Raw genomic sequence first — 20,148 nt, 5'->3', positions numbered from 1 at the left:
AATTGCTCATATGCAAGTTCAAACTGAAACTGAAGAAAATCAGAACAAGTCCACGAGAGCCAAAATATGACCTTGAGTATGTCCCACCTGAATTCAGAGACCATCTGAAGAATAGATTTGACACATTGAACACTAGTGATTGAAGACCAGACAAGTTGTGGAATGACATCAAGGACATCATCCACGAAGAAAGCAAGAGGTCAATGAAAAGACAGGAAAGAAAGAAAAGACCAAGATGGATGTCAGAGGAGACTCTGAAACTTGCTCTTGAGCATCGAGCAGCTAAAGCAAAAGGAAGAATTCATGAAGTAAAAGAACTGAACAGAAGATTTCAAAGGGCGTCTTGAGAAGACAAAGTAAAGTATTATAATGACACGTGCAAAGAGCTGGAGATGGACAACCAAAAGGGAAGAACACGCTTGGCGTTTCTCAAGCTGAAAGAACTGAGGAAAAAATTCAAGCCTCGAGTTGCAATAGTGAAGGATTCCATGGGGAAAATATTAATCAATGCAGGAACCATCAAAAGGAGATGGAAGGAATACACTGAGTCATTATACTAAAAAGAATTAGTCGATATTCAACCATTTCAAGAGGTGGCACATGATCAGGAACCAATGGTACTGAAGGAAGAAGTCCAAGCTGCTCTGAAGGCATTGGCGAAAAGCAAGCCTCCAGGAATTGATGGAACATCAATTGAGATGTTTCAACAAACAGATGCAGCACTGGAGGTGCTCACTCGTCTATGCCAAGAAATATGGAAGACAGCTTTCTGGCCAACTGACTGGAAGAGATCCATATTTATGCCTATTCCCAAGAAAGGTGATCCAACTGAATGTGGAAATTATAGAACAATATCATTAATATCACACGCAAGCAAAATTCTGCTGAAGATCATTCAAAAACGGCTGCAGCAGTATATCGACAGGCAACTGCCAGAAATTCAGGCTGGTTTCAGAAGAGGACGTGGAACTGGGAATATCATTGCTGATGTCAGAAGGATCCTGGCTGAAAGCAGAGAATACCAGAAGGATGTTTACCTGTGTTTTATTGATTATGCAAAGGCATTTGACTCTGTGGATCATAACAAACTATGGATAACACTGCGAAGAATGGGAATTCCAGAACACTTAATTGTGCTCATGAGGAACCTTTACATAGATCAGGAGGCAGTTGTTCGGACAGAACAAGGGGAAACTGATTGGTTTAAAGTCAGGAAAGGTGTGCGGCAGGGTTGTATTCTTTCACCATACCTATTCAATCTGTATGCTGAACAAATAATACAAGAAGCTGGACTATATGAAGAAGAACGGGGCATCAAGATTGGAGGAAGATTCATTAACAACCTGCGTTAGGCAGATGACACAACCTTGCTTGCTGAAAGTGAAGAGGACTTGAAGCACTTTCTGATGAAGATCAAAGACCACAGCCTTCAGCATGGATTGCACCTCAACATAAAGAAAACAAAAATCCTCACAACTGGACCAATGAGCAACATTGTGATCAATGGAGAAAAGATTGAAGTTGTCAAGAATTTCATTTTACTTGGATCCACAATCAACAGCCATGGAAGCAGCAGTCAAGAAATCAAAAGACTCATTGCATTGGGCAAATCTGCTGCAAAGGACCTCTTTAAAGTGTTGAAGAGCAAAGATGTCACCCTGAAGACCAAGGTGTGCCTGTCCCAAGCCATGGTATTTTCAATCACATCATATGCATGTGAAAGCTGGACAATGAATAAGGAAGACTGAAGAAGAGTTGATGCCTTTGAATTGTGGTGTTGGCGAAGAATATTGAATATACCTTGGACTGCCAAAAGAACAAACAAATCTGTCTTAGAAGAAGTACAACCAGAATGCTCCTTAGAAGCAAGGATGGCGAGACTGCATCTTACATACTTTTGGACATGTTGTCAGGAGGGATGAATCCCTGGAGAAGGACATCATGCTGGCAGAGTACAGCGTCAGCAGAAAAGAGGAAGACCCTCAACGAGGTGGATTGACACAGTGGCTGCAACAATGAGCTCAAGCATAAGAATGATTGTAAGGATGGCACAGGACGGGCAGTGTTTCGTTCAGTTGCGCATAGGGTCGCTGAGTCGGAACCGACTCGACGGCACCTAACAACAACAACACCAAGGGTCCAGTTGGTCTGCATTTTCAGTCATGAAAGGAATCGTAGAAGAGAAGGGTGGGAAAGTCTGACCTTGAATTGGAGGGTAATGACTGCAAATCTTACATATGTGCAGTGGAATTCCTTGGCGAGTCACCAGTGGTCAGGGATTGGCTTTGTGGTAACTTTCTTTAGGAAAATTCACCTGGCATTGATGTATAGATGAAATGACCTAGCAAGGAAGCAACCAATGGAAAAAGGAGACAGCTGGGAGCCAGGAGGGCTTGAATCCATCCTGTGTTGGGTAATCAGTTATCTCCATAGGTTTTCAATGGTTGATTTATCTGAAGTAGATCACCGGGCCCTTCTTCTGAGGCAACTCTGGGTGAAGTCGGAGCTCCAACCTTTTTGTTAGCAGCAGAGTATGTTAACCGTTTGCGCTACCCAGGAACTCCCCTATGGTGGGTAATGGGCACCAAATATTGACAAGAGGTCAAGGGATGAGAACTAAGTTAAGTAAGGTCCTGGCTTTGGCAGTACTGGGCCATTAGTGATTGTTAAGAAAGTGATTTCAGCAAATTAAAAAGGAAGGAAGCTTAGCTTGCAGGAGATAAGGACCTGAGTAGGCAATGAGAAAGGACAGGCAGTGAATGAAAAAAGTAATTATGTAGGCTTCACTAGAAAGCCTCTGTTTCCTTCCAGTTTTTTCCCTGGCTGCTCCCATATCAGTACACACACAAAAATTTTTATATATATCTTCCCCCACTACCACCATTATCAAAAAAAAGTCCTGGTAATGCAGTGGTTAAGTGGTCAGCTGCTAACCACAAGGTTGGCGCTTTGAACCCACCAGTGGCTCCATGGGAGAAAAGACCTGGCGATCTGCTCCCACAAAGATTATAGCCTAGGAAACCCTATGGGGTAATTCTACTCTCTCATATAGGGTTACTATGAGTCAGAATCGACTCAATAGCCCACAACATTACCACCGCTGAGCTAAAAACTAAAACTACTCATACATCTCCTCAAATACTTGTGTTGTTTCTCAATCTTACCCGTCATCTCGCTTAGATCAAGGTAGATTTCATTCCCCTTACAAATAGGTCCTCCTGTTTCTTGTTACCTTTAAGACCAACTGGAATCCAACTGTCAGAAACAATCTTCACATCCCTGTGATCCCTAACACAAGAGCATAGGAAACTAAGTATGGAAACTTTCAGCCTCAATAATAATAGTTGCAGCATTTAAAGGGGAACATACCCATATCCTTGACATGGCTATGGAGTTCTTTTCTTTCTGTATATCCCAAACGCCATTGATGGCTTTGATGGGTAGAGGATACAGCAACATGGGCCTCCTAATTTCTGGTGACTGCCAGTAATCCTTGGCATTCCTGTGTTGCTTATAAATAGATGCATCTGCCTCCATGGTCACATGGCATCTCTCACTGTGTGTCTCTTTCTGTTTGCCCTTTATTAGGTGCCACTCAGAAGAGATTAGGTTTAGGGCCCATCCCACTCTGGTATGGCCTCATTAACACAACAACAAAAAACCTATTTCCAAACAGGATCATATTTATAGGTACAGGGCTTAGGACTTCAACGTATCATATTGGGCGACACAATTCAATCCATAATGACTCCCCTTTTTCTCCCAAGTCATGTCTAATCTATCAGTAGATTCTTTCAGCTCTACCTTTAAAATCTATCCAGAATTCAACCACCTCCACCAAGCCACCTCCTGACTAGGTCCCCTGCTGCTACTCTTGCTCCTTTAGTCTTTTCCCTACAGGACAATCGCCCTTTTGAAACTGAAGTCTGATCATGCGCTTATTCTGCACAAATAACTTCCAGTGCCTTTTCAGCTCAGAATAAAAAGCCAAAATCCTTACAATGCCTATAAGGTCCTGCAGGGCCTATGGCCTCCTCCCCTCACCACCTCTCTGACCTAATCCTTTTTCCACTTGCTCTCTCCACACCAGCCATGCTGGTCACCTGGCTACTGGTTTAACAAGGCTTTTGCCCTTGCTGCTCCCTCAGTCTGGAATGCTCTTTTTCTTAGATACCTGTGTATCTAACCATCTTACTTGAAATGGTAACCCTACCCAAGCCCAACAGTTCTCCCTGTCCTGTTTTCCTGTTTTGTTGTTCTCATCACCACTATAAAAATGTTTGTTTATTATTAGTCTCTCCTGACAAACCTCCACAGGGGCAGGGATTTTTGTTACTTTTTTTCACTGCTCCATTACCAGGATCTACCAGGCTTGGCAGGTGTAACTGCTCGATAAATATTTGTTTAGTAACTAAATGAACACGTAGACTTGGCTTCTAAAATACCAAACACCCATTTCAGCTGACATCTACTCTTCTGAAGATCACAACTACTCTCACAAACTAACCAAGAGTAAAGTACTTACCTAATCCTTATGTCATGTGTCAGCAGAGGAAAGATACACTTAAGTTAATCGGTAGTTTATAGCTACTATTATTTATGGAAAAGGAGAACGGAAAATTTTCACATACCAATGAATCTTAGGTGTGATAGGTATTTTAAAACTTCAAATTATTGTAAAGCCTTTTAGCCTAAGGTTTTAGTTCAGTCTTATCTCAGGAGACCTCTCCCTTCCCTGTATCTCTGCTGCTAGCTATTGACAGTTAAAGAACCCCAAGGAGGAACTCATATTGTTCAAAGAATATGGTTTGTTAAGAAATTTGGGCCTCTGTCCTTCTGAAACAATCCAAAGTGAGTAGGCAAGAATTATTTCATGATCTGTCTTCTTAAAGAAAAAACTCAGATTAAGTTTTATATCTTCAGTTGAGTATTACTGAATATAAAAGAATTTAGCTTCAGAGATGTGTGTTGAGCCCTCAGATTAGCTTTCTTTTTCTGTTTTCAGAAATCTAAATTCTAAACCTAAACCATATAAGAAGATAAAAAATTTAAGTTTAATATGTTCTTGTTATATTATTTCCAGGTCCTCAAAAATGCTGAGAATGGTACTTGATTCTGAGTTGTCCTGGAAGCCTGTTTTTAAGGAATGGAAGATAGCTATCATGATTTCTAGAAAGATTTATTTTCACAGTTTCAGCCCTCGTTCTTCCACTTTTCATCATGGAGCATTCTGTACTATTTGTGAAAAATAAATTTCTTCGAAGTTGAGGCCTTTAAATGAGATTTTATGGATTCTACTTGGCTTGAACCTTTTCCCCAAGGCATTTGCATGCCAATTTGAGAAAAATCTTGGGGTGTCTATTGAGATGTAGGTTTCAAGCTGATGCTGGAACAACAGGTCAAGTTTTGGGCCCAGACAGCCACATCTGAATGGATACTCATTTTCATTGTTACTCTTCAATTAGTCTGCAATTTAAAGGCTGTGCTAAAATTCCCTTGATTATTGTTTCACAAATAATATTATATCTAAAATAGATATTAACCGTTTCATTATGGAAACTTTCTGGAGTACACAATGGATTTTAGATTAACCCATGTTTGGTTGAACAGAATCACAGCACCTTCTAATTAGATAAAGCTCTTTGAATCCCACAAATAATGTTTCCCTACTTATTTTTACTTTTGTGTTTCCTTGATTTTATTTGGACTTGCTGAACTACCTATATGCTACTGCTGTCCGTTGAAAACAAATATAGTCACCTTGAATGATTTCACCCTTTGATTTCAAGTTATATTGGAAGCATTTTTTAACGATTTGAGGAGCACAAGGCAGATCCAAGATGAATTTTTATTCCTGAAGCTTCAGCCTAAGTACAGCTGACTCTTGGCATCAGAACACTGCACTTCCCAGAATGTGGAGAATTGCTCTAATCCATTTTGGAACTTTCCAGAGCCCGGGGCCCATTCTTCCAAATGATCTCCAAGGTGCTAATTATTATTCTTTTGATGGGATAATGGAGCTTCTGAAATAAATAATTCCTGAAAATTAGGGGGGAAATAAAATTCAGTAATGGTGACTGCCATAAAAATGAAACCACTTTTCTTATTACTTATAAATTGACACCAAAGACAATTCGAAAAGAGAGATTTCAAAAATGTTCATGGCAACAATAAAGATTGGTGCATAACCTCCAAAAGTAACAACCTAAAATAACAAAGGTTATTTGAATGTGTAAATTCTAGTTTTGTGACTGCTTTTAATCAGTTTCATTATTTTTTAGTCAAATTGCATGCAAGGATTATTATTTTAAAAAACACTAACCAAATTGGATCTGCAAATAATAAAAAGGGTTTAAATTACAGAAGAGAAAGTTTTGATTGGAATGAGAAAAAGAAGCTTCACAACATGATTATAAAATAATTAGCAGGGATATGTGGAATTTGGGCCTTTGAAGAACATTAAAATAACAAAATTTACCATCTGCTGTGGATGATTTCATCTGCTTGAAAGCAACATATCTTGACCTTTTCTTATGACTCCTCCTAACTCTATGAAATTTCTTCTCACGTGATAGGAAAATATCAACTGGTGTATTTCATAGATGTAGGTTCTGATCTCTTCATTAAGTAAACATCATTAGCCTTAACATCATAGCTATCTCTCACCACCAAACTCCAGGCCACACTGGAAACCAATCATTGCACACTTATTTAAATATCTGAAACTGATATTACATAAAAGTGTCTAATGTTCAATTGCGCTTTCAAATTATTTTGGGCAGTGGCGCAGTGTATCTTCTCCAGTTGTTACTTTAGCTGAGTATATTATCAGAAACCATGCTCTTTTGGCCACTACAGCGCAGTTTCACTAGGTATCTCTAAGGAGTAGGTATAGACTAGAAAAAGTTAGCCAGACTTGCTGTATCAGGTAACAGAAGCAATCTTTTGGGAGGGTTTTTTTGGAGGATTTTTCATTTTTGTTTTGTTTTTTATGAACTCCTATAATGCTATTCCACCAGGCGCTCCTTGGAAACCCTGTGGGACAGTTCTACTCTGTCCAATAGGGTTACTATGAGTCAGAACCGGGTTTGTTTGTTTTTTTTTGTAATGCTATTCATCCCTGTGTTATATTTGGTGACCACCCACCTATTAGATGATTTAAGACAATATATCTGACGAAGTCCCTTCTTTTCCCATTTCCTCACCTATATAAAACAGATGTAATATCTGCCCAGGCTTCCTCTCAGAGTGGCTGGCTCTGTCATAAGAAGGGCAATGAACTCCATTGCTGCATGCACAGTGCATAGGACAGACCCAAAAACCAAACCCAGTGCTGTCGAATCGATTCTGACTCACAGCGACCCTATAGGACAGAGTAGAACTGCCCCATAGAGTTTCCAAGGAGCGCCTGGCAGATTCGAACTGCTGACCCTTTGGTTAGCAGCCATAGTACTTAACCACTACACCACCACGGTTTCCGCCTAGGCCAGAGCAAGTGTTTAATCAATTTTGTTGAATGAATCATTTATGTGAAAATGCTTAGAAAATGATAAAAAGCTATAAAGTATAAATAAAATCTAAATGAAAGTTTAAGGTGATAAATCATAAATAAACTCATTCTCAGAATTGGTGTTATATGTCAGTGGTGCATTAGGCCAAGAGCCCACCCCACCATCCCTATCCCCACAAAAAAAAAAAAATGCTTGTGCCCAGAGAGGAATGCATTTGTGTTCTGTTCTTGGTGTTCCAGGATTACCACCTCTTAAAATGCAAATGCATTTACCCTTTCGGTTGGAGCTCACACACATGATGGGAATGTGAATTACTTCACTGGAACCTTTCTGAGAATGCTGCCTGGGAACATGCTTCGATGGGATAGTGAAGAACATACAGTGGCACTGGACAGTGCAGGCAAGGTCTGATGGCCTCTTTCCCATCCCTTCTGGGTTCTGAGAACAAACTTCACCACTTCACAGTCTTGCCAGTGGCTATTCCTGATGCCCAAATCAGCAGAAACTGGAACCACTCTGGAAGCAGAACAGCTTATGAGAGCAACAGCATGGGGCACCTCATACTTTGACTAAGTGTTTGGATCACAAGGTAACTTGTACCTAGAAAGCAATGACATTTTTAAGCAAGTTTTAAAATTTTCTTTAAAAGCATTTGTGTACCTCCCTTAAGATTGTTAGCAATACCTACACTGGGAGTTGAGTTTCCCCATGCTTGTATAAGCATGAAAATCGATTTAAGTACATTCAGTAAAACCCTAAACCCTTTCCTTTTAAAAGCAAAGAGTTTTTTTTCTTCAAAATCACCTATTTTACACCATTTTATCCAGGTTCTGAAACCTCATTCTAAACCAAAAATAAAGAGAGAAAAATTACAACACTGACTTTTAATATAATGCTGTTTCTAGTGGAAACAATGAGACTAATACAGACATCTTAGTAAAACCTTAATCTTATTTTCCAATACTTTAGAAAAATGGATTCCTCTAAAAACACATTACCCTACAAGTGGCCTTTGGAGAAACTGAAAACATTGAAGAAATCCTTGGATTGCAGCGAAGAACATTCTCCATGGACAATTCCAATCAATTACAGAAATCTAACTGTACCCAGATCATGTAATATGCCCCAGTGATGATCCTGGCTCCTGTCCGTCTTGTCAAATGCTACAACTCATAGGCATCCGTCCTGCTGCTGTTTGCAGCTCTCTAACCCAGAAAGATTTACTCTCGATTGTTACTTTTCATGCTGCAAATGATTGTATATCTGCATTTTCTATTTCAGTTGTTTCATTTTGTTAGCTTTGCTTACTATGTAAATTATTTTTGGATGCTTCATCCTATCCCCAAACAATATATTTGAAACACTCATGAGGATGCATTGCATAAATACTGAATGTGTTAAAGACACAGTCTGAGGTAATTCAGAATGAATTTAACTAAATTGGTTGGAATCAGCTTTTATTTAGGAAATCTTCTAGGGACAATTCTCATATATTTAAAAGAACTAACTGTTCACAGAGATGCAACCTGCATGTGTGTCCAGACAAACCCATGAATCAGCAATTAGAACAGAAATGCATTCCTTAAATATGCTGGAAAACAGCTAAAAGAGAACCACAAAGAAGTTACCAATTACAGTAATAATATATCTGGGAAAATTCTTCTGAACAAAAATACTTTCATAAAATCAGATGAAAATAATGTAACAATAATGAGGTGTTAAAATGAAAAAGGGAAATGTAAAGTACACCCAGGCTGTAATTACATACATTTTATGGGTTCAGTAGACAGAAAAACGAGATCTGTTCCACGCTAGTGAACAGTGAGAGAAAGAAAAGCAGCAACTGTAATTAAGAATCAAATATATTGGATCAAAGATGAAGAATTACAAGAAAAACAAATTATACCCAAAATTTTTATTAGACGAGTCAGGACAGTACACTAAGCAGGTCAGAATACTATATAAGCAAAAGTAAGCATTCTAAATATGAATACTTTACTAGACCATTTCACCAATTTATTCCGTTGAAATATATTTCAATAACCTGTTAAGTCCTGAATCTATAAGCCATTGTTTCTAGAAATTAAAAGAGGGGAGAGGGATTGGTCTCTATCAATGCATCCTGCCCTACTCCTTTTCCTGCCACAATCCACACCCCAGAATTAAGCCAGAGTCAGTTCTTCTCAGAGTGAGAGGATGAGGGAGCAGCTATGGAGGCAGCTTTCAAGGTGACCTCCAATCACCTCCACCTTCTTGTATTTACACCCTTATGTAATTCCCTCCCCTTGAGTATGGGCTGGACTTATGGACTTACTTATAATGAATAGAATATGACAGAAGTGATGGAAATGTCACTTCCAAAATTAGGTTATAAAAAAGCTGTAACTTCGATCTCTGGTGGTTTCTTTCTTGCTCTCTCTTGGATCACCCACTTATGGGGAAAGCCAGCTATGTCATGCTATGTATGTCATGAGGCAGCCTTGTGGAGAGGCTCACAAGGGGAAATTTGGAAGTGGGTCTACTGAGGTCTGCCAGCAGCCATATGAAGAGCTTAGAAACAGCCTTATGAGAGACCCTGAACAAGAGTAACCCAACTAAACTGCTCCCAGATTCACGACTCACAGAAACTATGATAATAAGTGTTTATTGTTTTAAGATGATAGTTTGGGGGTATTTTGTCACCCAGTAGTAGATTACTGGTACAACAGTATCTAGCATGCATTCAAACTTTTTCACTCTAAATTGTTGATATATGTAGTTTTAATTTATTTCATTGTATGAGTATACCATATTTGAATTTGATGCATTTGAATTATAGTATTGATGAATATTAAATATACCAGGCACAGCCAGAAAAACAAGCAAATCTGTGTTGGAAGAAGTACAGCCAGAATGCTCCTTAGAAGTAAGGATGGCGAACTTCATCTTGCTTAATTTGGACATGTTATTAGAAGGCACCAGTCCCTGGAGAAGGACATCATGCTTGGTGAAGTAGAGGGTCGGTGAAAAAGAGGAAGACCCTCAATGAGGTGGGTTGACACAGTGCCCAAAACAATGGGCTCAAACATAGCATCGATTGTGAGAATGGCGCAGGACCAGGCAGCATTTCATTCTGTTGTACGTAGGGTCGCTATGAGTCAGAAGCAACTCAATGGCACCTAACAACAATACCATGAATATACCACAATTTTTTTATCCTTTTTAAAATTGATGGGCATTTAGATTCGTTCGTTTCCAATGTGTGCTACTACAAATAGTTGCTACAATAAATACCTTACCCACTGCTTATTTAATTATTTTTAATTCCATAAAATTATACATAGCTAAATAATGTCCAGGAGCCCTGGTGGTACAGGGGTTAAGAGCTCGGCTACTAACCAAAAGGTCAGCAGTTCAAACCCACCAGCCACTCCTTGGAAACTATGGGGCAGTTCTACTCTGCCCTTTAAAGTCGCTATGAATCAGAATCGACTCGACAGCGATGGGAAATAATGTTCAGATTTTAGCTCAGGAATCAAAAAGAAATTAGGCATAAGGTGTTTATGATTTGCCTAGACCAGTATGACATGTTTAGAGCAATATTTAATCTAACCAAAGTGAAACTGTAGATTTCTCCATAGAAACACATCTAAGTAGGTGATGTTGAAATTGTAGAATGAAGGCAACTATAGAACCACATTCTAGACCAAGGCTGAGGCTCATGATTTCCTGATTATGTACAAATGGAGCTAGTTAGCATGCTTCTTCCTTTTCTGCTGTTCTTCTAAGCTTAGCTTTAACTACAAAATTTCATGACAGATGCTTCTTTTGTGACTCAGTGGGAGATTTCCTCTCAGGTGGATCCTCTAGAAGTCACCTGAAGTAAAGTCAAGCAGCAAAGGCCCTCTACTCACTGCTCTGCTGAGCCAGAATACAGCAGATGTAGACTTGGGGCTGCGCCATGGCACTGCTGGCCTGCCAGTTGCTCTTCCCTCACCACAGAAGTTGAGCTAAAGTTGAAAACCTCCTTGGAAATGGGAATATGCCCTACCATTATCTCTCCTGGCAAAATAGGACTACTTAAAATGTCATCATGAATTAACAAGCATGCCTGCATGCTCTGTGGTATGACAAAGGTCTTAAAATGATCTCTTCTATTTTTGATTTACAGACTTTTGAGGTTGACATTAAAAATTATTCTTCCCAGTGTATTTGGTAAAATGGTATCATTTTGGAAGGGCGGGCTTGGTTGTTTGTATTAAATGCATTTCTTAATGTTTCTATGTTTCTTATCACATTTTTGATAGGAAAGAAGAATGTAGGGAGCTATCCCTCCCAAGTTTTAACTGACACAGTAGCAAACCCCCAACACCACCACCACCTCCATTAAGGCATGGAGTGCTAAATAAAGAAAAGCTGGCTTTGACCAGAGAAGTAAATATAATAACACCCCATGATGAACCACCTTGAATGGCTGGTACAGACCCTAAAGGGTGATCTATTTAAAGGGATGTCAGACTTTTCAAAGCACCTCAGTAGTCATTTCACAGCAATTTAAGATTTATTCAAGCAAAAAAAAATGATGTGTAAAATTTCTTCATTATTTGAATCATTTCCAGAGGCAATTCAAATCTCTCTCAGATTATATATATTTTATCCCATGTCTATATGCAGATGTGTATCAATGTAAGAAATACATACTAATCACAACCTTCAACCAAAATTGGGCTATGCAGATGCTTCAAAACTGAAGAGTCAACACAAATCGGCATGAGATCTCAACAAGGACCGGCCGCAATCCTTTGGTCCTGCATTGCATCCACCGAGTCTTGAATGCTGCCTTCTCCCCTGAGCCTGCGCTGCTTTTGAACCCCAGAGCATGTGCTTATCACAGGACGTGAGTTCTTTATCCTCATCTGCATAGCACACAGTCTTAGATGACATAAGAGGCGCTTGGGAAATATCTGTGGAACAAATGAAAGTTTTAAATAATAGCTTTAAGAATTAAAATGGGGCAATCAAGCAAGCAAAGGAAAATGTACTTAATAAAGATTTCTGGAGCACCCACCATGCTCATTGTTCATCTTCTCTTAAAAGTATTAGCTGAGGTGTCTCCGGTGAAGGTCAACAGAACAAAGCGAGGTTACTGAATATCCTTCCTGCTTGCAGGTCATTAGGCAGACAAATGCCTTCCTGTGCAGGGAAGATAATATGAAGGAGGGCAAACTCAGAACAGAACCTAGGAAATTAAAGGTGTTTTTCCAGCAATAGGTTCAGTGGTAAGATGTGAGTTGGGCCCTGACTCCTGATAGACCCTGCTGGAGAATATTTTACAGCTTCTACCACAGACTGCTATTTACTTAACAACATGTTCCTTACTAAATGTGTATTGTCTAAAGAACTCAGTGCTCTCCATGGAATAATTCTGGAAGGCTATACAAGAAATTTATGAGCAGTGGCTTCTGAAGAGGGGACTGGAGGGCGAGAATTAATGTTTAATGGTTTGCACCATTTGATTTTTTTTACCTTGTACTTATACAGTATTTTTCCATTGAAAATAGTTGGTTTAAAGTGTTTGGTAAAAGAAACAACTCTCAAAATCACAACCTGCTTCAAATAAACAAAAGATTACACTTTGTGTTTTCTTTACAAATGAGTTCACTAGTTGTACATCTGAGGGGACAAGAATCCATGGAGGGTTAAGGAGAAAGCTTTAATTTCGTGCCAAAGACAACTTTGGGGAAAAGAGTGATTTCCCATTATGAGGGATCTTCCTCAGAGTAGGCACAGTTTCTCTGAAGTGTTTACAGTGTGTGGGAATGGCAGTGCCAGTGCCCAAACCTCTCAAGTCTCCTACAGAACACCAAGTACCTGAGTGGATGGACACTGGGGATAATTTGGTATTAAAGGCAGATTGAAACAAGGGCATGCTCAGTGTTGTCCTTAAGGATAAAAAAATGAAGATTCTCTGGAGAAGGGGTTTTATTGTTGTGCTTTTTGTACTTCAGAAAAGCTCAAGGTGGTTTTCCTTCTTTCAACCTTCTCTGTATTTTCTGGGACTCACAGTTCCTCTGTGACCTCCATCAAGTCTTAGTACCTGCACCCTTTTGCCTCAGATTTGACGCTTCGTGTTTTGCCTCACTGCTTTTCATTCCTTCATGCTGCCCACACCCTGTGCCTTGACTCGGTTGGTCTCTGTGCTTGGAAGACCCTAAGCCCCTTCTTAGCTGTGGACCTCTTAGTCCTTTTCAAGTCCCAGCCCAGGGGCATCTCCTTGGACTGGCCAAGCACCCACTCCCTGCTCTCCCCTTGTCCCTGCCCATACCTGCATTGCTTTACCTGCCCTTGATGCTGAAAGTGTCTGTCTGTGGATTTGTCTGATTCATTGGATAGTAACCCTCTCTACAGCAGGTGGAGTCCCTGGGTGACATAAACGGTTAAACTCTCAGCTACTAACCAAAGGTTGGCGGTTCAAATCCTCCCAGAGGCACCTTGTAAGATATGCCCAGAAAAATACTTCAGAAAGATCACAGCCATTGAAAACCCTATGGAGCACAATTCTGCTTTGAAACACATGGGGTCACCATGATTCAGAATTGACTCAATGGCAACTGGTTTACTATGGCAGGTTCCACTTCCTCTTCATCGTTTACCTCCAAGGCCTACCACAGTGCCTGGCACACAGGTGCTCAATCAATGTTTCCTGAGCTGAACTGCCCTCTTAGTACTGTGGGGAGAACACCATCAATGAGATGCAGGTCATTTCTAGCTACTTCGAAATTAAGAGCCAAGGCCCAGAATCTAAGCAGCCATGTGGGGTGGACAGAGACATCAGGACAAAGAGCATTTGGGGCATCTGGTCTGTTCCTTGCACTTCTATAACCATCGCTTCTCCTTACTCTGAAGCCCTGTGAGATAAAAGAGCCCAAAGCAAGAAATGAGGCCCAGCAGTGGCATCAGGCCTGGGATGTAAATCTGTACTGTCTGGGGTGTTTTTATCCCATTATCTCTCACTTGTCTACATGTGCATCTGTCTTGATAATGTTTGACAGTAAGTTTCTTTGGGGCTGTAACCTCCACCTCAGAGAGCGTCCCCTGGGAACTGAATAAATAATAACTGAATTAAAACAGCAAAGCCACTGAGACTGAACAAATGGGTAGATGTGAAAGAAAGCTCTGGAAGTAGTAGGTGGTCTCATTCTCCACTCCTTTATTATGAAACCAAAAGAAAATGTTTAAAGAACTAATGATTTTGAGGGAATAAAAAAAAAGTGGGAAATAAAAGCCCTATTTTCTAACAAAAGAAAATTTTCTCTTGATCAACCACAAGTTATAAAATTACATATATTAGCATGCTATTTCATTAACAAGTTACAGTCCATTCTCTACAGTGAAGAAATAAAGAAAAAGTTCATCTAATAGAAGAGGTTAGCTCCTAATTAGGATCAGGCAGAATTTGCTGGGTGTAATTTTCCACTGCAAATTGTTCTCAGGTTGACCTTGGCTGGTATTAAGGACATGGGTTTGAAAACACATCTTTCCTTTGCTAGCACGTTCCCACAAAACACCACTGCCTTCAACAACCATTACGGAGTCTGTCTCCATCCCCCAGCCGCTGGCTCCAATACTACTAGCTTCAAGGAACCTTCCTAAAGAGAAAACATTTACTGAGTACAGTGGGGTAGCAGAAAAGATGCAGGATTTAGAGTCAGACAGGCCTAGATGTGAACAATATCTCCACAACTTACTACTACCTGTGTGAACACAGCCAAGTGGCCTAGCCCTCTGTGTCTCAGTGTCTCTGCTGTGTGATGAAATTATCACACCCATGCTCAGAGTTGTCACAGAAGTCAAATGTGAGGGTGCTGTGTTTGTATTAAGCAGATGCTTACACAAGTTATTTCCCGCCCACTTGGAGTCCAGTGACTCTATGGGGCTAGCATTCTGCCCCATTCTACAGCTAAGATATGCAGAAAAGCTAAGTAACTAATATATGGTAAGGGAAGGACTTGAAGCTCTGACCCGAAAGTGTTCAACTCTGCCACACTTTCGGCCCCAGCAGCTGCTTCAAACTCACAAGTAGAATAAAGACCCCAAAAATGGTGGGCACTAAGCATAAACCCTGGTAGCGTAGTGATTAAGAGTTATGGCTGCTAACCAAAAGGTCAGCAGTTTGAATCCACCAGGCGTACCTCGGGAATCCTCTGGGGGCAGTTCTACTCTGTCCTATAGGGTCACTATGAGTCAGGAATCTACTTGACGGCAGTGGGTTTTTTGGTGGGTAAACATAGTGCATGCCCCTGTCTTCCTCCCTTTTGGGCTCAAACAAGTGAGTCTGGAGTGGACCATAAGCCACTGAGGCAGCTCTGGGCAGGGACCACGCCCTGCCTTGGACCCCGCTCCTCCTCACCACACCGTCACAGAGAATTGCCGTACTTGCCCACTACTCCAGCGGCTTCTGAAGAAATTGGGTAGAAGCCTTGAGAGATGAATGCTCTTTATTCCAAGAAACCACTACCACTTTCCCTCCCACCCCATCCCACCTCCTCCCCTAAAAAAACCTGTGAGGTCCCAGGTGTGCTTGATCTGTGCGTAGCTGAGATGGTGATTCCATAATGAGAAAGGGATCGGGGCTTTATACAATCGCTTCATCCACATTGATTGCTTTACCACCTGAACAGAAAACCCGTGGAAAAGTTCTATAAACGGACACCAAACCATCCAACTTCCTAAGTCAGCACTTTGGAAAAGTTTGGAGCTTTGAAAATTTTCCATTGATTCCAGAAATGTCAATGTGACTTTCACGGATGGGAAAATCAGGGGCAAAAAAGAATGATGTACAGCTGAGGCCAATTATGCTTACATATTACTACAATTGATAGATGTTTGGTCAATTTTTTAAATATTTTACTGTATTTTTAGTGAAGGTTTACACAGCAGTTTAGGTTCCCATTCAACAATTTCTACACAGATTGGTCAGTGACATTGGTTACGTTCTTCACAATGTATGAACCTTCTCATTATTTCCATTCTGGTTGTTATGTTTCCATTAATCTAGTTTCCCTGCCCCCTTATATTCTCATCTTTGTTCTGAAGTAATGGTTAATTGTTTGGTCTCATATAGGTGAGTTTTTAAAGCAGCACAGTACTTATTAATGATGTTCATTATTTTGTGAGCCAATCTGGTAATTAGCTACAAGGTTACCTGAGTGGTTAGTTTTGGTTCAAGATTTAAAGAGTATCTCAGGGCAATGGTCTCGGGGAGTCCCCCAGTCTCAACCAATCCAGTAAGTCTGGTTTGTTTTTGTTTGGTTTTTTAGGAATTTGAGGTTTTGTCTGTTGCACATTTTTCTCTCATTCTCTTAGGGTCGGTCTACTGTGGCCCTGATTAGTAGAGATGTCAGTGGTAGCCAGGCAGCATACAGTTCTTCTGTCTCAGGATAGATGAAGCTGTGGTTCGTGGAAACTATTTGTCCTATAGACTAGTATCATCTTTTTTTTTTTTTAATTGTACTTTAGATGAAGTATTACAGAACAAACTAGTTTCTCATCAGTTAGTACACACATTGTTCTATGACATTGGTTAACAACCCCATGACATGTCAACACTCTCCCTTCTCGACCTTGGGTTCCTTATTACGTGTTTTCCTGTTCCTTCCTGCCTTCCAGTCCCTGCCCCAGGGCTGGTGCACCCCTTTAGTCTCATTTTGTTCGATGGGCCTGTTTTATCTTTGGCTGAAGGGTGTACATCAGGAGTGACCTCATTACTGAGCTAAAAAGGTGTTGGAGGCCATTAGACTAGTATCTTCTGATATTTGGACAATTTTATTTAAAAAGATATTGAATTACTTAAAACTTAGCGTAGATGTGATAGACTCTCACAGAACCTCAGACGTTCCTTGCTTCCTTTTAGAGTTTGTTATCTCTATTTAAGAAGACTTGGTGGTACAGTGGCTAAACTCTTGGCTACTAACCAAAAGGTCGCAGTTCAAACCCTGCAGAAGAAGGATGTGGCAGTCTGCTCCCATAAAGACTACAGCCTTGGAAACCCTATGGGGCAGTTTTACCCTGACCTACAGGGTCACTATGAGTCGGAATTGACTTGATGGCAATAGTTTTGGTAGTGGCACAAAAAGGGGCCCTGGTGGCGCAGTGGTTAAGCACTCAGCTGCTAACCAAAAGGCCGGCAGTTCAAACACACCAGCCGTTCTGAGGGAGAAAGATGTGATAGTCTGCTTCTGTAAAGATTACAGCCTTGGAAACCCTATGGGATAGTTCTATTCTGTCCTACAGGGTCGCATGCTTGTTTCAGTGATGTAGTTATTGCCTACAAGCTTTTGAAACCCACTTTCAGATTTTCCTTCAGAGCCTGAGGTATGTTTCTCCTCAGTGGTGGCAAACATTTATTCTTTGAGAGAGAATTTAATTTTTGGAAATGGCCTAATGTCAACACAATCAGGCTAGGTAAAAAAAAACTTTGGTCTAAAACAAGATGAGACTGAGATTCTGGAGTAATTTTGAAAACAGCTCCCAAAGAGGAGTTAGAAAATGTGCTTTGCACAGTGTTGGCCCTGTTGGCATAAGAGTTTGCCTTCCCAAAATGGACGGCATTCACTTTGCTATATGAAAAGTCATTCTCTTCTCTTTTTGAATCTAAATTGAAGTATTCAGTTTCTGCTAGCTGATTTTCACAAAGTTTTAATTAGATATTTAAGACTTAGTGATTCTATTTCCCCTTTCACCTGGGACCAGTAATTTTTTTTTTTTCTTTTTTAATGTAGAAAATTAGTTCTCTTAGAGCCCACAGAACTACTTAGCTAGTAGAGGCCACTGTGGGTTTGCCCAATATACTTATTCTTTAGTTTACAATATTCTCTGATATTTATAAGCTGTTAAAATTAGTGTTAAGTTTTATTTTTACCATGTTTCTGATGCCAAAAGCATGAGACTAGCCAGGCCTCCTCTCCTCTCTAATTTAGGAGCTTATTAGAAGACATTTACTTAACTTCAAAAGTGCAGACTATCAAGGTTATCAAATGTTAATCTCTGCCATTGCAAGGGCCGAGAAACAAAATCTTTCTATACCTACCCATACACATTGACTTCGAGTCGATTCCAACTCATAGCAACCCCATGTGTGCAGAGCAGAACTGCCCAGTAGAATTTCCAAGGCTGTAATCTTTATGGGAACAAACTTCCACATCTTTCTCCCGTCAACCTTTCAGTTAACATCTGAGCACTTACTCACTGCACCACCAGGGCTCCTTGCTATACCAAAGTGTTTATAAATGCTTTTGGCTCAGTTCCTATGGAGACTTCTCCATGGTTTGTGGAGACTTCTTCATGTTCTGGGAAAAGAGAAAAGTTGGTGGATATGGAAAGAAAAAAGATAAAGATGTTTCTGCATGATGTTCTCCCTAGACTCGTCTCAGGCATCTGTGCACCTCCCTGAGGTCCAAGCCAGCCCCTTTTACTCAACCCACAAGAGAGCATGTGCGCATCTTCTCTGCTCCACCAACACTGAGGCTCCAGCCACAGAAGGCTGAAACGGGATCCTGGCCGAGTGTTTGGGAACATAGTGGAGTCACACAGGCTACCTCTGTTCCACAGAGGTCAGCTGTCACAAGCCCATCTGAAATTGGCATCAGGCTGAAGCAGGGTGTGTGTTTCCATGGGCCATATCAGGGTAGAACATTTGGAGGAGGAGCCTTGAGCATCCTAGAAAACTCCAAGAGACACAGGGTCCTGTCTGCACAGAGCCTTTCAGATGGAAGCTCCTAACGGACCCAACCAGATATTTTGACACTGAGGGTCAAGGTTTTCCACCACAAGACAAGAAGGACAATGAAGGACTCCACGATGGCCTAGTGTTAATGTGAGTGTTTACCTTTGTCACTGATGTTTCCTGGAGGTTTTGATTTGATTTGTGTGATTCAATTATTAATGTTGTATATGTAAGTTGAGCTTAGATGTATATATTCTATTTATATAATCAGAGCTTTGTTCCTCTAAGTCAGAAAACTGTGTCGCACTTACGCCTTTTCAATGGTTATTGGAAATTACTAAATACCCAGGACAGTTTACCAAAATGGAAAGTGAAGACAGACTATTCTTCTAGACTCGTATCCAGTGAATTACTTGCTCAAGAAGTTGAAAAATGTAAAGTTAGATTCTGAATTGAATCTCCAAATTCTCAGTAATATTCCTATACGGTATATTCTACTGACAAATTTGCTGCAACTTTGAAACACAATAGAATCTTCTTTAGAAACTGGGTTTTGTCTGGAGTCACTATTTTCCTGTGTAATACGTGGCTTGTTTCATGTAGGAAATTTTATTGAAAGAAATCTGCTTGCAAAACCCCTCTCCTCCCACTCTGTCCACACATCAAAATACTCTGGTTTTGATATGTTTAAGTGTGGCTTCGATAAGGGAATAAAACCAAGGATTCCTGTATCATCCACCTTCCATTGCTTCCCGAGTCTCTCTCTCTTCATTTTTTATTTTTGAGTTTGCTGGTTTGTTACAGAGCAGAAGGGGTGGGTGGGTCTTAAGTGGGGACAGTTGTGATGAAAAGCTGTAACTCCTGAATGACACAAGTCAGATTTCTTTGTGTGCTGGCAAAGAACCACACCGTTACTGCCAAAACCACAGAGTA

The sequence above is a fragment of the Loxodonta africana genome, chromosome 1 (genome assembly GCF_030014295.1).
Source record: "Loxodonta africana isolate mLoxAfr1 chromosome 1, mLoxAfr1.hap2, whole genome shotgun sequence".
Lineage (NCBI taxonomy): Eukaryota > Metazoa > Chordata > Mammalia > Proboscidea > Elephantidae > Loxodonta > Loxodonta africana.
Note: the sequence above shows the minus strand (reverse complement) of the source record.